We start from the raw sequence: 21,258 nt of genomic DNA on the forward strand, positions 1-21,258 counted from the left end.
CTTCATGGTGTGGTAGGCTTCTGATGGGTATTCTTGGGCTTTATGGTTCTGGATAAGTAAGTAGGTCTGCATGATTTCAGATCTGCAGGTTTGTATGGGTCAGATCCACAGATTTGTATGGTTCAGGACTCATAGGTCTGATGAAGATGGACAGAGAGCTGGTGGGAGAATGGAGGTATATCATGGATAGTGGACTGCTCAGGGCAGTTTAAGGTGCTCCAGAGGGCTTAGAGAGTGAAGAAGATTGGTGGGATAGGAGACGCTTATTTGTATAGTTCAGGATCTGCAGGTCTGATGAAGATGGGCAGAGAGGTGGGGACTGGGGGGAGAGTCTAATGCAGTGAAAATTTCCTGGAATCTATGGCGGTGATCCTAGTGAGGACTAGTAGTAATAGGGGAGATAGTGTCTTAGCTGACTATCTCTTATAGCCAGGGCTTCCAGTGGTGGGTCTGGGTTGCATTCAGTTGAGTGGTTGGCCAAGAGGGTCTCATCTCATGGAAATCCCCAAACAATACAGGCTGGTGTTAAGACAAAGGGTAGATCCCTACAAACTGATAGTGTAGTCACATTTGCAAGAATAACACACACATAACTCATTTGAACATTCAGAAATCTAGCTTGTACCTACATGGAGCCTCATCCATGTTCTAGTCTTTTTGTTGTGGGAGGAAACACTGCAGACTACTGAAAGAGAAATGAGGTTACCAACCCAGACACGAAACATAGCCAGCCCTACCACCTGGGACCATGGTGATATCTCAACTGAGCTGCTGCTGCTGAGGGCCATGTCTAAGTCTAAGTCTGTGGCTACACAGTGGCAGGGGTTGGTGTCTGTGGCTCATATTACTGTTAGAGAACATGAGATGTCCCTGGTCAGGGCAGATACAGGTGACCACATGGACATCTAGGGGCTGTGAATAATTGGCCCAACACCTCACGGAATGTAGTGCTCTGGGGGGTCCAGCCCCACTTCTCACCAGCAGCAGCTCTCAGAGAGCAGGCCTTGTGCCTCAACCAGGAAGGTAGCCCAGTGGAGCTGGTCCTGGTGCCTGGAATGTGGGTGAACCAGCCCGAAGGGGTGAGTGTGGGAGAGGTGGCCCTGACACTTGTTTGCCATGAGGTGGCATGGGTGTTGGAGTGATGCCCTTCTCTTGCCTCTCACCACCTGCAGTAACTGGAAGAGGTGACCCTGGGGCCATGAAAACGGGAGAGCTAGCCATGTCCCTCACTGGCTGTAGCACTCTGGAAAGTAGGTCCCGCACCTTGCCTGGGCAACATTGTGGAACTGGCCACAGGTAAGCCAGCCCTGAGGGTGGGAGAGCGGGAGAGCTGGCTCAGCACCCCATAGGCTGTAGCACTTAGGAGAGTGGGCTCTGAACCTTAAGTGAGCAGCACAGTGGAGGTGGCTGTGGAGACATTGGTTCTTGTGAGCTGGCCCTGAAGACACGAGAGCAGAAGAGTTGAACCTGCCTCTTGTTGATGGCAACATTAAATGGCTGCCAAAGGCTAGCTTCAACAGGTCAGAAAAACTGAAGAGGGGCATGGACTTAGAGATTAATCACTCAACAGGATTTCCTCTGAGGGAGCACAACTTAATTCTCTGGGGCCAATGAAGAACTCTCTGGAGCTGGCAAAAGAAGGGGAAAGAAATACACACACACACACACACACACACACACACACACACACACAAAGAGAGGGAGAGAGAGAGAGAGAGAGAGAGAGAGAGAGAGAGAGAGAGAGAGAGAGAGTTAGTTGGTGGATGAAGCAAGCTTCAACAAGCTCCAACAGCTTAATTTTTTTTTCTTTTAGCCTTTTTATATCACCCAAGACAAAAATTCTCTATGTAGGAAAAAACATTACCTCATAGCCACAAAGTTACATATTCTCCAAAAATAATCATTTCAAGAACATATTCTTCAAGAACAGATTAAAATCATTATATAAAAGAAAATTACAACAGGATTATTGATTATATAGTCTTCTTTTGAAACACATACCTAACTAAACATTCCCCATCTCCTTTTCTCTTTACAAGTTCATTGTAACCCCACAGCAATAACTCTTTCGTCATTGATTAACCAAGTTTCAGCAAGTCAAGTCTGCATTAACAAGTTTTTTTCTACGCTTAGCTGACAACAATTTTATTTACCTGGAAACAGATCATCTATCTTATATCTTAGTTTTGGGGGTATGCTCTATCCTTATATTCATAAGAGAATTATTTACTCTTGGTTTATAATAACCTTGTCTTTTTTTGTGCACTCCAAAACCCATGGCTACATCCTTAGATTACAAGATCAAGGTACTCAGACTCAACCTAGAATGAATTTTTTTGATTGTTAGATTTCCCAAACCTATGTTTTTCCAAGTACAATTCCGTGCTTGTAACGCTTGAAAGCTCACCCTGCTCTTTTTCTACCCTATGTACCCCTAACTAATCTGCAATGAGGAGGCACATTCTACTGTTCATTATAGCTTTATTATATTTTTTCTGGCAACAACAACTTAAACCATCTCCTTAAACTTTCCATTAAATACCCCAGCTTTCTAAAACTATTTAAATCATATCAGAAATTCTGTAAAACCATTATTTCATCTAAGCAATACTATTTGTGAAAATTTATGAAATTTATGAAAATTCATCTTCAATGTGTGACAAAGGCCAACAATAGAAGGTTAACTGAGGTGGGCAGCGAAACGGAGTATGGCTTTGGTTATTGGGGTCATGCTGTCAGATGGGGGACAGATGTCAGCCACAGGTGATTTATGGGGTCAGAACTACTGATGAAACAAAACTTAATTATCTGGGGCTGGCTAGAATGCCCAGTGAGAAACTCTGAACTTTTAACTCTTAAGTGTACATACATATAGACAGATAGACATATGCATATATACATTTGGTAGATGGGTCTGAGCCCATCAAGCCACACACACACACACACACACACACACACACACACACACACACACACACACACACAATCTGAATGTAGTAGAAATGACTACACCAAATTTTATTATTGCTTTAAGCTTTTTATAGCTTTTTTATAGCTCTGGTGGTGTGGATAAGAAAGATCCTGTGGGCTGACCAACTCAATTGCAACCAAGGCCCAGATCCAAGGCTCTGAATTGGCCTACTCCAAAGTCGATATCATCTGTGAATGGTTAGGATGTGTGAAAGGGCCAATCCTCCTGTTCCAAAGCTACAGAATCTTCATGACATAGTGCAGCAACAAGATAACTAAAAGTCCCAATAAGAATTCAATATTGATGGTGTCACAGAAGCCTGAGATCTTGAACAGACAAATGACTCACTGCAATGAACATTTGCAAGTGAAGACGTGTGAATAGAGGGATATATAGTGGGACCCACTATGACATACTACAGCTTTCACAGTGATATGTTTTCTAAGCTTTGTTTTTTTTGTTTGTTTGCTTGCATGATGTATTTTGGGGGTAGTGTTACAATGGTGTAGGGTGAATAAAAAGGGATGAGGAGATGAGTGGGAGTGGGGTGCATGATGCACAATTTGCAAAGAATCAATAAAAGGTTGAAAATGAAAAGAGAGCTTCTATTTTTAAGAAGTATTTTTATCCAATCTATCTTTCTAATTTAATAGAAAACGAAACAACCACAAAAATAACACAGAAACTAGATAGTCCAAAGACATGGAATAAAACTAAATAAGACTAGTCTAAAAATTGTAAATTAAACTTCTTCATAGATTCTGTGAGGCAAATTTGGACACAGCAGTGACCTACAGTTTTGGACACTGCTTCTTGCCAACTCTACTTTCAACAGAGGCCTAGTAACCAAACTATATAAAGAAATCAAATATCTACATGTCAGAAGAAGAAGAAGAAGAAGAAGAAGAAGAAGAAGAAGAAGAAGAAGAAGAAGAAGAAGAAGAAGAAGAAGAAGAAGAGAAGGAGGAGGAGGAGGAGGAAGAGGAAGAGGAAGAGGAAGAAGAAGAGGAAGAAGAAGAAGAAGAAGAAGAAGAAGAAGAAGAAGAAGAAGAAGAAGAAGAAGAAGAAGAAATCTGATTAAAAAATGGGGCACAGATCTAGACCAGAGATTTATCAATAGAGGAAACTCATATGGCTGGAAAACACTCAAAAAATGTAAAACATTCTTCCCTATCAGGAAAATTAAAATCAAAACTACTTTTTGGGGGGTTCTTTATATATTCTGGATATTAATGTTCTGTCATATATACAGTGGACAGAGACTTTTTCCCATTCTGTTCCCTTTCTTTTTGCCCTGTTGATTTTTTCTTTAGCTGTGCAAATGTTTTTAGGCTTTATGAAGTACAGCTTGTCAGTTGTAGGCATTAATTCTTGTGTAAATAAATTTCTATTCAGAAAGCTTTCCTACAGCTATTTCATGTAGGATACCACCCGTTTTCTTCTCAAAGTTTCTCTGCTTCATATTGGAGGTTTAAATCTTTTTTCCTTTTTTTATTAGAAATTTTATTTATTTACATTTCAGATGTTATCCTTTTTCCTCATTACTCCCCCCATAACCCCCTATCTCATCCCATTCCTCCTCCACCTTTTCTCTTTTATACCATTTTAATTATATGCAAGTATTATGCTAAAATAGGTGTGCTGGCTTCTGAAGAAAGCATATGTCCTTGTTTAATCATGGCTGTGTTTTTTGTTAGTATCTTGGCATCTAGAGTGACTGCATTTGGACCTCTTCTTATAAATTTTTGGTCTTTTGTTGAGGCAGTAGTTTTACCTTTGGGTTGCTGTTATCTACTCTGGACTCTAACCATATGTCATGGCTTTGGGATCCCTGATTTCTAGTCATGTGTGGTGGCTATGGGGCCCCTGGTACAGAACTGTTCATTATGTCTATGTGGAGTAACAATAACAAAAGAAAATATAAGAAAAGCTAGAAGGGCTGAATAAGAGACAAAAACTCAGGGGAATTTTGGGACTACCCCATGAGGCCAAGTCCCAAGGCTGGGAGGAGAGGCAGCAATTCATAACCCTACCATTTCTTAAGACATGTTTATTATATTTAACATGTATTTTTCTTTATATTTTTTAGCAGAGTATGTGTTTCTTGCCTGTTTGTAAGTTGCACAAAATATTCATAGGTTTTAATGCCAATAACTGGTACTCATTATAATCATGCATCTAATTAAAAATTTATGTCATTTGCACAATTGCTTGAAAAATTTTAGCAGCTTGTGAGTGCACCCCGGATTCCACCAGACACATTCTGGGGGATCCATAGAACCCATAGCCAGCGCTAGCACTCCCCTGCCACTGCGCACCCCTCTTCCTGTCTGAGCCCTGGGCCTGACCTCTGCCAGGCCGGCTTGTGAGTGTACCCCGGATTCCACCAGACACATTCTGGGGGATTCATAGAACCCATAGCCAGTGCTAGCACTCCCCTGCCGCCAAGCGCCCCTCTTCCTGGCTGAGGCCTGGGCTCTGCTAGGCCAGCTTTTGAGTGCACCCCAGATTCCGCCAGACACATTCTGGGGGATCCATAGAACCCATAGCCAGCGCTAGCACTCCCCTGCCGCCAAGCGCCCCTCTTCCGGTCTGAGGCCTGTTGGTGAGTGCACCCCGGTTACTGCTGCCAGACACATTCTGGGGGCTCCACAGATCCCACAACCAGCTTTAGGTAGGAAAACCCACATACTACCCTGAACTCATAGCAGGGTGCCCTGAGTGTTCAGAATCCAGCAGATACCCCCCCCCAGCCCCTGCCGGCTAGCACCCCCCTTCTGTCCATCTCCCGGGTCTGAGGCCTAGACCAGACCTCTGCCAGGTCTGCAGTTGTGTGGACCCCGGATTCTGCCTGAGACATACTGGAAGGTCCACTCAACCCAGAGCCACAGAGGAACAACTGAACTCAGAGTGTCAAACAACATATCCTGAGATATCCAAGAGGAGACACTGCACCCAGAACAGCAGACAAATAGCTGGACTGCTACCTTGGAGGCACCATATCCTGAGGCATCCTAGAGATACCACCATAATCAGTACAGCTGGAAAAAATTATAGAGACATCTGGACCCCTAGAAGACCAAGCAGAAGTGAGACAACTGGAAAGGCAGGCTACAATCAGAGACAGAAGCACAGGTAGCACTAGATTTAACCAGATGGCAAAAGGCAGGCACAAGAATGTAAGCAACAGAAACCAAAGTTACATGGCATCATCAGAACCCAGTTCCCCCATCATAGCAAGCCCTGAACACCCCATCACACCAGAAAAGCAGGATTCAGAATTAAAATCACTTCTCATGATGATGATAGAGGACTTTAAGAAAGACATAAATAACACTCTCAAAGAACAGATAGAAACCCTTAAAGAGGAAACACAAAAATCCCTTAAGGAATTGCAAGAAAATGCAACCAAACGTGAGAAGGAATTAAACAAAACCATGCAGGATCTAAAAATGGAAGTAGAAACAATAAAGAAATCACAAAGGGAGAATACCCTGGAGATAGAAAACTTAAAAAAACGATCAGGAGTCATAGACACAAGTATTACCAACAGAATACAGGAGATGGAAGAGAGAATCTCATGTGCAGAAGATACCATGGAAAACATTGACACAACTGTCAAAGAAAATGCAAAATACAAAAAGCTACTAACCCAAAATATACAAGAAATCCAAGACACAATGAGAAGGCCAAACCTAAGGATAATAGGAATAGATGAGGGGGAAGACTCCCAACTTAAAGGACCAGTAAATATCCTCAACAAAATTATAGAGGAAAACTTCCCTAACCTACAGAAAGAGATGTCCATAAATATACAAGAAGCCTACAGAACTCCAAATAGTTTAGACCAGAAAAGAAATACTTCCCGCCACATAATAGTCAAAACATCAAATGTACAAAACAAAGAAAAAATACTAAAAGCAGTAAGGGAAAAAGGCAAAGTAACATATAAAGGCAGACCTATAAGAATTACACCAGACTTCTCACCAGAGACCATAAAAGCCAGAAGATCCTGGACTGATATCATACAGACCCTAAAAGAACATAAATGTCAGCCCAGACTACTATACCCAGCAAAACTGTCAATCATTATTGATGGAGAAACCAAAATATTCCATGACAAATCCAAATTTACACAGTATCTCAACACAAACCCAGCACTTCAAAGGATAATTGGTGGAAAACTCCATCACAAGGAGGGAAACTACAACCTAGAAAAAGCAGGAAAGTAATCTTCTAAAAACCATAAAAGAAGGTAGCTACACAAACATATCTCCACTGGCAATAACAAAAATAACAGGAAACAACACTAATTTTTCCTTAATATCTCTTAATATCAATGGACTCAATTCTCCAGTAAAAAGACATAGACTATCAGACTGGATACGTAAACAGGACCCAACATTTTGCTGCATTCAGGAAACGCACCTCTGTGGAAAGGACAGACACTACCTCAGAGTAAAAGGTTGGAAAACAGTCTTCCAAGCAAATGGTCCCAAGAAACAAGCTGGAGTAGCGATTCTAATATCAAATAAAATCAGCTTTCAACCAGAAGTAATCAAAAAAGATAAAGAAGGACACTTCATATTCATCAAAGGAAAAATGTACCAAGAGGAACTCGCAATTCTCAACATCTATGCCCCAAATGTAAGGGCACCCACATATATAAAAGACACTTTACTAAAGCTTAAAGCATATATTGCACCCTACACAATAATAGTGGGAGATTTCAACACCCCACTCTCAGCTATGGACAGATCATGGAAACAGAAACTAAATTGAGACACAATGAAACTAACAGAAGTTATGAACCAATTGTACCTAACTGACATCTATAGAACATTTCATCCTAAAAAAAAGAATATACCTTCTTCTCAGCACCTCATGGTACCTTCTCCAAAATAGACCATATAATTGGTGACAAAATAGGCCTCAACAGGTACAAAAAGATTGAAATAATCCCTAGTACCTTATCAGACCACCATGGGTTAAGACTTGTCTTTGACATAGACAAAAGCAACAGAAAGCCCACATACACTTGGCAACTGAACAATGCTCTACTCAATGATGACTTGGTCAAGGAAGAAATTAAGAAAAAAATTAAAGACTTTTTAGATTTAAATGAAAATGAGGACACATCATATCAAAACATATGGGACTCATTGAAAGCAGTACTAAGAGGAAAAATCATAGCTCTAAGTGCTCACAAAAAGAAAGCGGAAAGAGCATACATTAACAACTTGACAGCAAACCTGAAAGCATTAGAACAAAAAGAAGCTAGTATACCCAAGAGGAGTAGACGGCAGGAAATAATCAAACTCAGGGCTGAAATCAACCAAGTCGAAACAAAAAGAACTATACAAAATATCAACAAAACCAGGAGCTGGTTCTTTGAGAAAATCAACAAGATAGACAAACCCTTAGCCAGACTAACCAAAGGGCGCAGAGACAGCATTCAATTTAATAAAATCAGAACTGAAAAGAGAGACATAACAACAGAAACAGAGGAAATTTAAAAAATTATCAGATCCTACTACAAAGGCCTATACTCAACAAAATTGGAAAATCTGGAGGAAATGGACAATTTTCTAGATAGATACCAGGTACCAAAGTTAAACGAGGAGCAGATAAACCACCTAAACAGTCCCATAATGCCTAAAGAAATAGACACAGTCATTAAAAATCTTCCCACCAAAAAATGTCCGGGGCCAGATGGTTTCAGTGCAGAATTCTTTCAGACCTTCAAGGAAGACCTAATACCAATCCTCTTCAAGTTATTCCATCGAATAGAAACAGAAGGAACACTACCCAATTCATTCTATGAAGCTACCATTACACTCATACCTAAACCACAGAAAGACCCAACAAAGAAAGAGAACTACAGACCAATCTCTCTTATGAATATTGATGCAAAAATACTCAATAAAATTCTCGCAAACCAAATCCAACAACACATCAAAACAAATATCCATCAAGATCAAGTAGGCTTTATCCCAGGAATGCAGGGATGGTTCAATATTCGGAAATCCATCAATGTAATCCACTACATAAATAAACTCAAAGAGAAAAACCACATGGTCATCTCACTAGATGCTGAGAAAGCATTTGACAAAATTCAACATCCCTTCATGTTAAAAGTCTTGGAAAGATCAGGAATTCAAGGCCCATATCTAAACATAGTAAAAGCAATATACAGCAAGCCAGTAGCCAACATCAAACTAAATGGAGAGAAACTTGAAGCAATCCCACTAAGATCAGGGACTAGGCAAGGCTGCCCACTCTCACCCTACCTATTCAATATAGTACTGGAAGTCCTAGCTAGAGCAATTAGACAACAAAAGTAAGTCAAAGGGATACAGATAGGAAAGGAAGAAGTCAAAATTTCACTATTTGCAGATGATATGATAGTATACTTAAGTGACCCTAAAACTTCTACCAGAGAACTCCTAAACCTGATAAACAACTTTAGCAATGTGGCTGGATATAAAATCAACTCAAACAAATCAGTAGCCTTCCTCTATTCAAAGGATAAACAGGCTGAGAATGACATTAGGGAAATGATACCCTTCACAATAGCCACAAATAAAATAAAACATCTTGGGGTGAATCTAACCTAGCAAGTGAAAGATCTGTATGACAAGAACTTCAAGTCTCTGAAGAAAGAAATCGATGAAGATCTCAGAAGATGGAAAGATCTCCCATGATCCTGGATTGACAGGATTAACTTAGTAAAAATGGCCATCCTGCCAAAAGCAATCTACAGATTCAATGCAATACCCATCAAAATTCCAAATCAGTTCTTCATAGAGATAGAGCAATTTACAAATTCATTTGGAATAACAAAAAACCTAGGATAGGGAGAACTATTCTCAACAATAAAAGAACTTCTGGGGGAATCACCATTCCAGACCTCAAACTGTACTACAGAGCAGTAGTGATAAAAACTGCGTGGTATTGGTACAGAGACAGACAGGATGATCAATGGAATAGAATTGAAGACCCAGAAATGAACCCGCACACCTACAGCCATTTGATTTTTGACAAGGGAGCTAAATCCATTCAGTGGAAAAAGGACAGCATTTTCAACAAGTGGTGCTGGCTCAACTGGAGGTCAACATGTAGAAGAATGCAAATTAATCCATTCTTATCCCCTTGTACAAAGCTCAACTCCAAGTGGATAAAGGACCTTCACATAAAGCCAGATACACTGAAACTAATAGAAGAGAAGTTGGGGAAGACCCTCGAATACCTAGGCACAGGGAAAAAGTTCCTGAACAGAACACCAATGGCTTATGCTCTAAGATCAAGAATCGACAAATGGGACCTCATCAAATTGCAAAGCTTCTGTAAGGCAAAGGACACTGTCAACAAGACAAAACGGCAACCAACAGATTGGGAAAAGATCATTACCAATCCTACGTTCTATAGAAGGCTAATATTGAATATATACAAAGAACTCAAGAAATTAGATGACAAACAACAAAATAACCCCATTAAAAATGGGGTACAGAGCTAAACAAAGAATTCTCAACTGAGGAAACATGAATGGCTGAGAAACACCTTAAGAAATGCTCAACATCCTTAGTCATCAGGGAAATGCAAATCAAAACAACACTGAGATGCCACCTCACACCAGTCAGAATAGCTAAGATCAAAAACTCAGGTGATGGTAGATGCTGGCAAGGATGTGAAGAAAGAGGAACACTCCTTCATTGTTGGTGGGGTTGCAAGCTGGTACAACCACTCTGGAAGTCAGTCTGGTGGTTCCTCAGAAAATTGGATATAGCACTACCTGAGAACCCAGCTATACCACTCCTGGGCATATACCCAGAAAATGCCTCAACAAATAACAAAGACATATGCTCCACTATGTTCATAGCAGCCTTATTTATAATAGCCAGAAGCTGGAAAGAACCCAGATGCCCTTCAACAGAGGAATGGATACAAAAAATGTGGTACATTTACACAATGGAATATTACTCAGCTATTAAAAATAATGAATTTGGGAAATTCTTAGGTAAATGGATGGAACTAGAAAATATCATCCTGAGTGAGGTAACCCAATCACAAAAGAACACACATGGTATTTACTCACTGATAAGCGGAGATTAGCCCAAAAATCTGAAACAACAAAGATTCAACTACCAGACGACGTGAAGCTCATGAAGAAGAAAGAACAAGTAAGGATCCCTAGGTCTTTCTTAGAAGGAGTAACTAAATACCAAAGGGAGCAAATATGGAGACAAAGTGTGGGACAGAATCTGAATGGGGGGTTGTAGGGAGACCATACCATCTGGGTATTCATTCAATGGGCAGTCACCCAAAATAGAAGCTGATAGGGATGTTAGGATGGGAAAGCTGACAGCAGCCAGATAAGGCTGTCTCCTTAGAAGTCCCCCAGAGTCGGACATACCCAGAGACAGATACCCACAGCTATCCATTAATCTGATCAAAGGTTCCCAATGGAGGAGTTAGAGAGTAAATAGAAGGAACCTTAAGGGCTGGTGGCCCCGTGAGGAGAGCAACAATACCAACCAGCCAGAGCTCCCCAGGGTCTAAACCACCAGCCTAGGAGCACATATGGAGAGACACATGACTCCAGCTGTATATGTAGGGGAGAATGGCCTTGTCGGGCATAGGTGGGAGACAAGATCATGGGTACCCTGAAGGCTGAGCACAGAGGTGGGGGAATCTGAGGGTGGGGAGGGGGGCTGGGAGTAGGTGGGTAAACACCTTCATAGAGGCAGGAGGAGGGGGGATGGGATAAGGGGTTCCTGGGTGGTGGGGGAAATATGGTAAGGGGATAAAATTTGAAATGTAAATATTATTATATCCAATAAAAGAGGGGAAAAAATAGAAAAGCGGTTAGAACCAACATTCTTAATAAAATGTCAGCCCTCTTAAAAAAAAAACTATCTTGATACTAAAAGTTGTTTTGGGAATTGTATATTGCAGAATGATCAGCCTTGGTGTATCTACTCAACAAGCAAGCTGGGCAGACCTGCTCAAACCTCTGAGGTCCGGGAATTCCATCTGGAGGCAGCGAAGACACAGCATCAGAGGATTGTCAACTTGCTCTCCCCCCTCACTCCTCTTCTAATATCTCAACGCCCATAATCAGCTTGAAGAAGCTAATGATGAGTCAGCGCCCCTATTCCCTGGGCTTGGGGACTAAGGTGGTAAATGTTGGGCTGTCTCTCTAGGAAAAAGTAGTGATTTTGTCGGAATAGAGAGGATTAGCTAGGGTTTATTGCATAGCCATAACCTATTAGTAGAAATCTGTATAATTAATATCAAAATGAAGATATAAATTCTTAAATGGCACCAATTTACTTTGTTTACAAATTTTAAGATTTTCATTGGATTGAGCTTCTTAGTAATATAAGAGTGAGATGAATATTGTTACTCCCATAGGCATTGTACCAGTATAACACATTTAGGAATACAAAGCTTAGACCCAGTCCTTCTTTAACTTTTTTAACTGATTTGAGATGGTCAGCCTGTGAGTTAAGGGACTATAACAAATTCATGGCTTGGAGTTTATTATAAGGGTGTTCTCTATGTTTTATTTAGAAATAGCTGAGTGGAGTTAACAGGCAACAGTCCAGATTACCTTACATGGATAGCTGGTTTTCAAAACATCAGAAATCCTTAGAATTGACATGACAAACATTTCAGTATTAATGTTCATTTTCATTAGAGACCTGTCTGCTCTGGACAGCTTCCTATATTGAATTCTAAGAAGAAATTGAGCATCCTTGGAGTTACTCCAGTTGTGGTGAGACAGCCACTAGGCAAGAATTGCCTCTTTCCTTCTGCAGACAAATTACTGTCCAGAAAAGGACACACTTGCAGAATAGTCGACTGATTATATCTGCCTAGACAGAGTAATCAGCCCTTAATAATTCTGCAGCACTAAGGTCTGTCAGATGATCCTGGGCCAGAAGGCAGAAGAACAGATGCTCCAACGTTTTGAAGTAGAGCGAGTGTCCAGGTGTTCAGAGGTCTCTATAAATTGGCTAAGTTTTATAAACTATGATTTGTGCTTCCCACAATTATAGTCAACTCAGTCATTCTGGATTTCTGATGGGGTTGAAAACATATAGCTATTGACCTTAAGAGAAAAGACTTGAGTGGATGGTCGTCAGCTGACATTCATCCTAAAGCCAGGTTCAGAACTACATGTTTTAGTTAGAATAGACGACAGAGGAGCTGGTTAGTCAACAAAAGGATGGACTGGGTATTGGGACTATCCTGTACCTCACTGGTACAAATTGGCATAATTATGTTCTAATTGTATTTTGAGAGAAAAGTTTCATTTTAGCAGGAAGGGTGATGTGTAGGAGGAGCTAAGGTAGGAGGAGTACTGAGAGGAAGAAAAGGAGTAAGAAGAGGAGAAGAAGAAAGAGAGGAGAAGCTAGGTGAAGAAAGAGAGAAAGAGGGTGGAGACAGGGAGGCAGAGGTTCAAGTATCTCCACCAGTCAAAGATAGTTGTTATATCTAGGTTGGTCAGTGGGTTACACCTCTGATTGAACAATTCCAAACTTATAAAGCCTATGATTAACATTATTTTTAAAAAATGTATAAATGCAAAAAGGAAAAGGGGGCATGGGATAGGGGTTTCTTAAGGGGGGTGGGGGTGGGGAATAGGGAAAGGGGATGTCATCTGAAGTGTAAATAAAATATCTAATAAAAAAAGAAAAAAGAAAAAAAAAAAAGGAAAAGGAAAATTTTAAAGTATGAAAGATATATATATATACATACATACATATATATATATGTATGTATGTATATATATATAAAATCTTTTTATACCAGCTGCCTATGAGAAGCTGAAACTAACACAGCTCTCTGGGAGACTTTTAGGTTAATGGAATCAGTTGGGAAAAATGTTCTCCAACCTGTTGATCTGCCTGCACATTGCTGTAGGTTTTCCAATTTTGTGAGTTTTCACCCATGGTGAGTGGGCTTTGATGATGTAACTGTCTTTGAGTAATTTCTGCTTCTGTAAATAAACACTCATGCATGTATTTATATAAGTAACTGTTCCTTATTTAAGTCCTTTTCTTTCTCCCACCCACATGTTGTAAAAAATAAAACTCAGACTCAAAATATATTTACAAATACCTTGGTCATATAACTAGGCTCTTACCTGACTAGAATAGTCACTTAAGATAACCCAATTGATATTTTTTATTTATATTGATATTTTTTATTTATACTTATTTATATTTTTATGATATTTTTATTGATAACCAATTGATAACCCAATTGATAATTCTTGCCTTGTGGTTGTCTCTGCACAACTGGAGTGACTCCAAGGATGTTCAATTTTGTCTTAGAATCCAAGATAGGAAGGTGTCAGGAGCAGACAGGTCTCTAATCAAAATGAACATTAATATAGAAATGTTTGTAACGTCAATTCTATGGACTTCTGATGTTTTGAAAACCAACTATCCATGTAAGATAAACTGGACTGCTGTCTGTTAACTCCTCTCAGCTATTTCTAAATAAAACATAGAGAACACCCTAACAATAAACTCCAAGTCATGAATTTGCTATAGTCCCTTAACTCACAGGCTAACCATCTCAAATCTGTTAAAAAAGTTAAAGAAGGACTGGGTCTAAGCCTTGTATTCCTAAATGTGTTACACAGGCACACTGCCTATGTGAGTACCAATATTCATCTCATTTTTATATCAATAAGAAACTCATACCAATGAAAACCTTAAATTTGAAATCAAAGTAAATTTTGTACCATTTAAGAGATTATAACTTCATCTTGATACTAATTATACAGATTTCTATCAATAGGATGTGGCTATGCAATAAATCCTAGTTAATCCTCCCTGATCCAACAAAACCTCTACTTTTCCCTATAAAGACAGTCCAATATTAACCACCTTAGTCCCCAAGCCCAGGGAATAGGGACACTGACTCTTTGTTAACTTCTTCAAGCTGATTAAGGGCGTTGCGATATTAGAAGAGGGGTGGGGGGAAGAGTAAATTGATAAGCCTCTGACACTGTGTCTTCACTGCATCCAGTTGGAATTCCCGGACATCAGTGGTTTGAGAGGGTCTGCTCAGTTTGCTTGATGAGTAGATACACCGAGGCTGTGTATTCTGCAATATACAATTCTCAGAACAAGTTTTAGTATCAAGAAAAAAATTTTTTTTCCTAGAGGGCTGACATTTTTTTAAAGATGTTGGTTCTAACAACTCTTCTTTTTTTTTTCTTTTTTGATTGGTTATAATATTTGTGCTTCAAATTCTATCCCCTTATCCCATCCCCCCCTCGTGTTTCTATGAGGGTGTGATTTTCCAGTTTCTATGATGTTTTTTCCATTAACATAAACTGCCTCCTAAACTTCTTAATCCTTCCATTTGTGTTATTAAATCTCCTATTTTCTTTTTTCTCTTTTTTCTCCTTTTTTCATCTTTTTTAAAAATTGGCTATTTTATTTACCTTTCAGATTTTATCCCCTTACTCCACTTCCTCCCACCACCCAGAAACTTCCTATCTCATCCCCCTCATGCTTCTATGAGACAGTGCCTGTACCTACCCCCCTACTACTCCCTCCCCACCCTCACTTCCCGCCCCCCCCCCCATTCTGTGTTCATTTTTTATGGGACCAAGAAATTCCTCTCCCACCTATGCCCGACAAGGCCGTCCTCCACTACATATACCACTGGAGTCCTGGGTCCATCCCTATATGCTCCCAGGCTGGTGGTTTAGACCCGGGGGGGCTCTGGTTGTTTGGTATTGTTGCTTTCCTCCTGGGGTCACAAACCCTTTCTGCTCCTTCAGTCCTCTCTTTAAGTTCTCCATTGGGAAACCCTTGATCATATCAGTGGTTAACTGTGAGCATCGTCCTCTGAGTGTGTTAGTCTTTGGCAGACCTCTAAGGAGACAGCTATATCATGTTCCTCACATTATGCACTTCCAGCCATCCACAACAGTGTTTAGTTTAGGTGGCTGTACATGGGATGAATACCCAGGTGGAATGGTCTCCTGATGGCCCCTCCATCAGTTTCTGTCCCATGTTTTGTTTCTATATTTGCTCCCTTGAGCATTTTTGTTACTCGTTCTAAGTAGAACTGAGGCATCATCTCTTGGTCTTCCTTCTTCATGAGCTTCATGTGGTCTGTGGGTTGAGTCTTCGCTAATCCAAGCTTTTGGGCTAACATCTGCTTAACAGTGAGTAAATACCCTGTGTATACTTTTGTGATTGGATTAACTCATTCAGGATAATTACTAGATCCATCCATTTACCTATAAATTTCTCTTATTTTTTTTTAAAGATGAGTTTTATTTTGTAGTATAGGATCTACCCTGGAGAAGTTTTTATTTGCCTCTGAAAATGATGTGCACACTGTTATTTTTTTTTTTTTAGTTAGCATGCTCTGTATATATCTGACAGGCTTGATGGTTATATTCATTAGTAGTGTGAAGTGTGTCAGATGAGTTTTACATTATGAAGTAATAATTTTAAAGATCAAGACAATATGTCTAGCATATCATTCAATTCTAGTGTTGTACAGTGTATCTGTCTGTCTGATTACTACACATTTAAAAGGATATATATATATATATATATATATATATATATATATATATATATCCTTTATATATATATCCTTAATGGTTATATATATATATATAACCTTAATGGTTAAAATAGCTTGGTGTATTTCTTGCTTTTTTGGGGGTACATAAATACAATTTTTATAGGTTAGTCACACACATACCTAATTGTTAGCTATTTAATGAATTGGCTTTTTCACTATACAATGACCTGTGGTTTTCTATTTTAGTTTTGGTTTAAGTTCTATTTTGTCGAATGACAGTAACCATTATGCTGTCTTTTACTTCCCACCTCCACGACTATCTTTTTAATTCCTCTGTTGCAATCTTAATGTGCTTTATCTCTAACATTTGCATGTTGCTTCCACATTATCTTCATGATGATAAAAATAATGGAGTTCTTACAGGTAATTGAGTTAGAAAGTTCTTTGCTCACTAATGGAGTTAGTCCCATTACAAAGATACATAGTGTTCTTCTTTGCCAAGGTGCTGCTGGGAAGCAACATTTATGAAAAGAAGGGAAGGCAAGCCCTTGACAGGCACAAAATCTCATCTATGTCATTGTGTAGAACTTCATGACATGAGAGTCTTTTCAGCCAGCATAGCCAGTAGATGCAAATTTGTTATAATGGTCCTGACAGACAACTAACTTCACAACTGTTAAATTAAACACAATTATTTTTGTAACATACTTTTACTAGTAATAGTAAAATATTTTTGAAGTGTCATTAATTGGTCTTTCAACGATCTAATTTCATATAATAAAAAATTATGAGATATCTACTCAATTTTGATCCTCTATTTATACCTGCAATTTCATCTTTAGAAATCTTTCTTTAAAATAACGTGTTCATTGTTCAATATTCATTATATTAATGATAGAGATATTAAATAATAAAGATAAAATTAAGATTCTTCAATTTACACTGCAGTTATACTAAGAATAGTCATTTTATACTGAGAACACTCTCTGTTTAAATCAATTTAAATACTTAATGTTCTATTTACCATTGCACTCAACATGGAGCTTTTGAAATGTTTTCTGGTTACCTTAGTCAAAGTAATGCTGAGTTACTGTTCTCCATTATTAGCGTATTAGATTGCAATTCGTAATCCAGGAAAAAAGATTAAAAACCCACCAGTATTTGCTGAATAAATACCATTTTCACTGTCATATAGTTAACAAATAATGCTCATCTAATGTAAATTATAATGTGTCTTAAAAGATATTAAATAGTAACTCTTTTTTTGGGGGGGGTGTTTCAAGACAGGGTTTCTCTGTGTAGTCCTGGCTGTCCTGGAACTTACTCTGTAGACCAGGCTGGCCTCGAACTCAGAAATCTGCCTGCCTCTGCCTCCCAAGTGCTGGGATTAAAGGCATGCGCCACCACCGCCCGGCCTAGTAACTCTTCATATTATTATATCTAAAGAAAAATTATTTTTCTATATCTTTTACTGTATTTATTATAATGTTTATTTATTTGGCTAAAATGTATGTATATGTTCATTGCTTGTTTATAAGTTATATAGAATATTTTTAGTTTTTAATGTCAATATTTTGACAGAGATAGAATCATATGACCAATTATATTTTAATTAGAATTTATAATCACTCGAATATTTCAATGTACCAAATTATTATTTTAGAAGTTTATACACAAAATGCTTCTTAGTTTTATTTATAAATTCAAAAGAATTATGTAGCCCTTAGTTATATTCATTAGTAATGTTAAGTGTGACAGTTTTGTTGTTACGTGTTTGTGAAATGATATTAATTTGAAGAATATGATGATACATTTTACATTCACCGTGAATAAGAGAGTTAGATTCAAAAGCATTTGCTAATATTGGAGAGATTTAAGAACTTGCTAGTTAGAGAAGTACAAGCTATTTCTTTGCCATTGATATTCTGTGCTAGGACACATCACATTTTGGATTAGGAGTTTTGAATGCACTACTTTTGCATTTGTGGCAACTGTCTCTCAAGGTCCAGATTAATCATGACACAACAGAAGGTTGCAGTAATGGAATAAATGTGTTAATCAAGACTTCAAATATAGCTGGAAAATATGTTAGTAATATGCATGTGTCTTTCTAAACAAAGATTCATCCATATAATTTACTAATAACTGTATCATGATTTTGTGCAAAAGGGATAATTGATATGACCATCAATGCACTGTGTGCTAAATACAGATGATCCATTTGCCTTTTGACAATCCAGCTTTACATAAGCTCAACATGATGCCATTACTGGATAGAAATCTTTTGAATTTCTCTTCATTTAAGAAGTATGTTACATCTTTCCATACTTTCCTCTGATATTGCACATGCATCTGAAAGAAAAATTACCAAAAGTTTATTAAGTAATACATAAACCTACAGAAACTCAACTTGCAAAAACTATTTCTCCAACTATTTAAATATATATAAAATAGTGACTTAGCATTTGTAAATATGGAATAACAAATGACATCAAAATAATGTCTAATGTGCTAATTAAATTTCATCATCAAAGATTCATAACATTATTGAAATGAAAAATGTTGAATTTTAAGATATTCATATTTGTTTGCATTGATTTAAGTGTTGGGCAAAGGTACAAAATTTGAACATTAACATGTATATGATGTTCGGATGTAATAAGTATATTTAAAAATACTGTTATTAAAAACTCAAATATCAATTGCTTTCATAATGTTCATCATTTACTCTTACTCATAAATATTATTAGTGATTAATATTTCATGAATTTTATTTGATAGTTTTTAAATGCAAGTCTATCAAATTATCACCCTGGAAAAGTAACAAGCCTGGTTAAAAGCAGCTTCGCAAATAACTACTCTGTCTCTTGAGCTTATATTGCTAGAAAATTTGGAAGATAAAATGTTTTGGTTCATGCTGTCTCCCATCAATGTGTCCACTGTGCCATCCTGCCTTACAGCTCAGCTGATCATGCACTACACTAAAGCTTGGACTAAATGCTTCAGAGTAGGTGTCAAAGTTCCATAACCCATCTCCTGTTGCATCATCTGGCCTCTTGCCACATACTGGTCAGATGGGAAGTCCTAGTGACCTCTCTCTGCTGAGGAATCCATGAAGAGTAACCATTGATAGTAGATGAGCTGTCATTTACTGTTTCTGAGAAAACCTGCATTACCTATTATGAGCTACAACATCCAATCTAGAAGCCTTGGCACAATGAGTACAGTGAGTACAGTTTATCACTGGGACTGTGTCTGGCTTGAACATGTACAGATACTGTGCATGCTGCTACAGTCTCTGTAGGTTCTTATGCCCATGGATCCTGCTGTGTCCAGAGGAAACACTGTTTCCTTGGGTCTATATATGCCCTCTGGTTCTTGCACTCTTTCTACCTCCTCTTCTGCATAGCTCCCTAAGCTGTGAGGTTGGGGTGGGGTTGATGCAGACATCCCACTAAGGAATGCATGATCTAAAATTCTTCATACCCAGCACATTGTCTACCTGAAAATGTCTGTTTTCTTTCCTATCTAATACAGAAGGAGCTTCTCTAATTTTAACTGACTAAGGCACTTAACTCTGGGTATAGCAGAATGTCCTTAAGAAAGTCCTTTCTGTGTTTAGAGAGAAAAGAATGTATCAGCTCCCACTACTAATCAAAAAGCAATTGACATTGTTTGCAAAAAAATAGTTTTATTCAATAAAGTCTCATTGGGTGTATTAACCACACTTAAAGGTAGGTCCCGTGCCCAGCATTAGACAGCAAACACAACCAAATCTAATGGTATTTTAGTCTACTTTTTGTCTCACATTTCTTTGGGTATTTCTTTTGTCTAATTGGTGTTTTGACTTTTTATGGTTTGCAATATTGTATTTTATGGTCTTGGTTTTTTTGCATACGTTAATCAGTTTTGTTTCTTTTGTTTATTTGTTTGATTGATTTTATTATTTTGCCTGTTTGTTTTCTAAAAAGAGAAAAATGTTCATGGATTTGGTGTATGAAGAATATGAGACAAGTTGAGTTGAGAAAACCATGATCAATATAATGTATGCCTTTTTTTTTTCAATTAAAAAATAGCATGCTCTCACTAAGTTATCTTAAAAGTTAAGGTTAGGTGTTAGAGAAATAAAGGTAATGCATGTCACCAGTAGGGCAGAAAGACCACAGGATATCAGATGACAAGGGGAAGTAAATCAGATGGCTTTTTAAAATTAGTGTACCAGGAACACAAATGCGGGTCCTCATACAGCCTGGCTTTGGGGGTTCCAGGATTGTGAAAAGCTTCCTGTTGTTCATACACGTGGCTATAATGGCTCAGGATGCAGATGCTGATGTTCACATAAAATGGATGTGAGGTTGTGAGTCGGCTGCAATAAAAATCCAATTATTTTTAGAAGATGGGTTTCATTGCATAGCAATTCTTCAGGATCTATCCTGAAGAATCTTTGTTATGCCTTGGGAAGTGATATGCACCCTGCCCTTTTTAGTTAGCATGATCTTCATGTATCTCACAGGCTAGATTTTTATATTCTACAATAGTGTAAATTGTATCAGATCAGTTTTACATTTTTTGTAAATAATATTATTTTGAAGATCAAGACAATATGTGTAACATATTGTTTAATTCTACTGTTACTGTACAGTGTTTCTGTCTGTCTTTGACTATTTGTGTTTTTTGTTTTGCTTGTTCCTTGACTATTTGCATCTATTGTATTGCTA

The sequence above is a fragment of the Arvicanthis niloticus genome, chromosome 10 (genome assembly GCF_011762505.2).
Source record: "Arvicanthis niloticus isolate mArvNil1 chromosome 10, mArvNil1.pat.X, whole genome shotgun sequence".
Lineage (NCBI taxonomy): Eukaryota > Metazoa > Chordata > Mammalia > Rodentia > Muridae > Arvicanthis > Arvicanthis niloticus.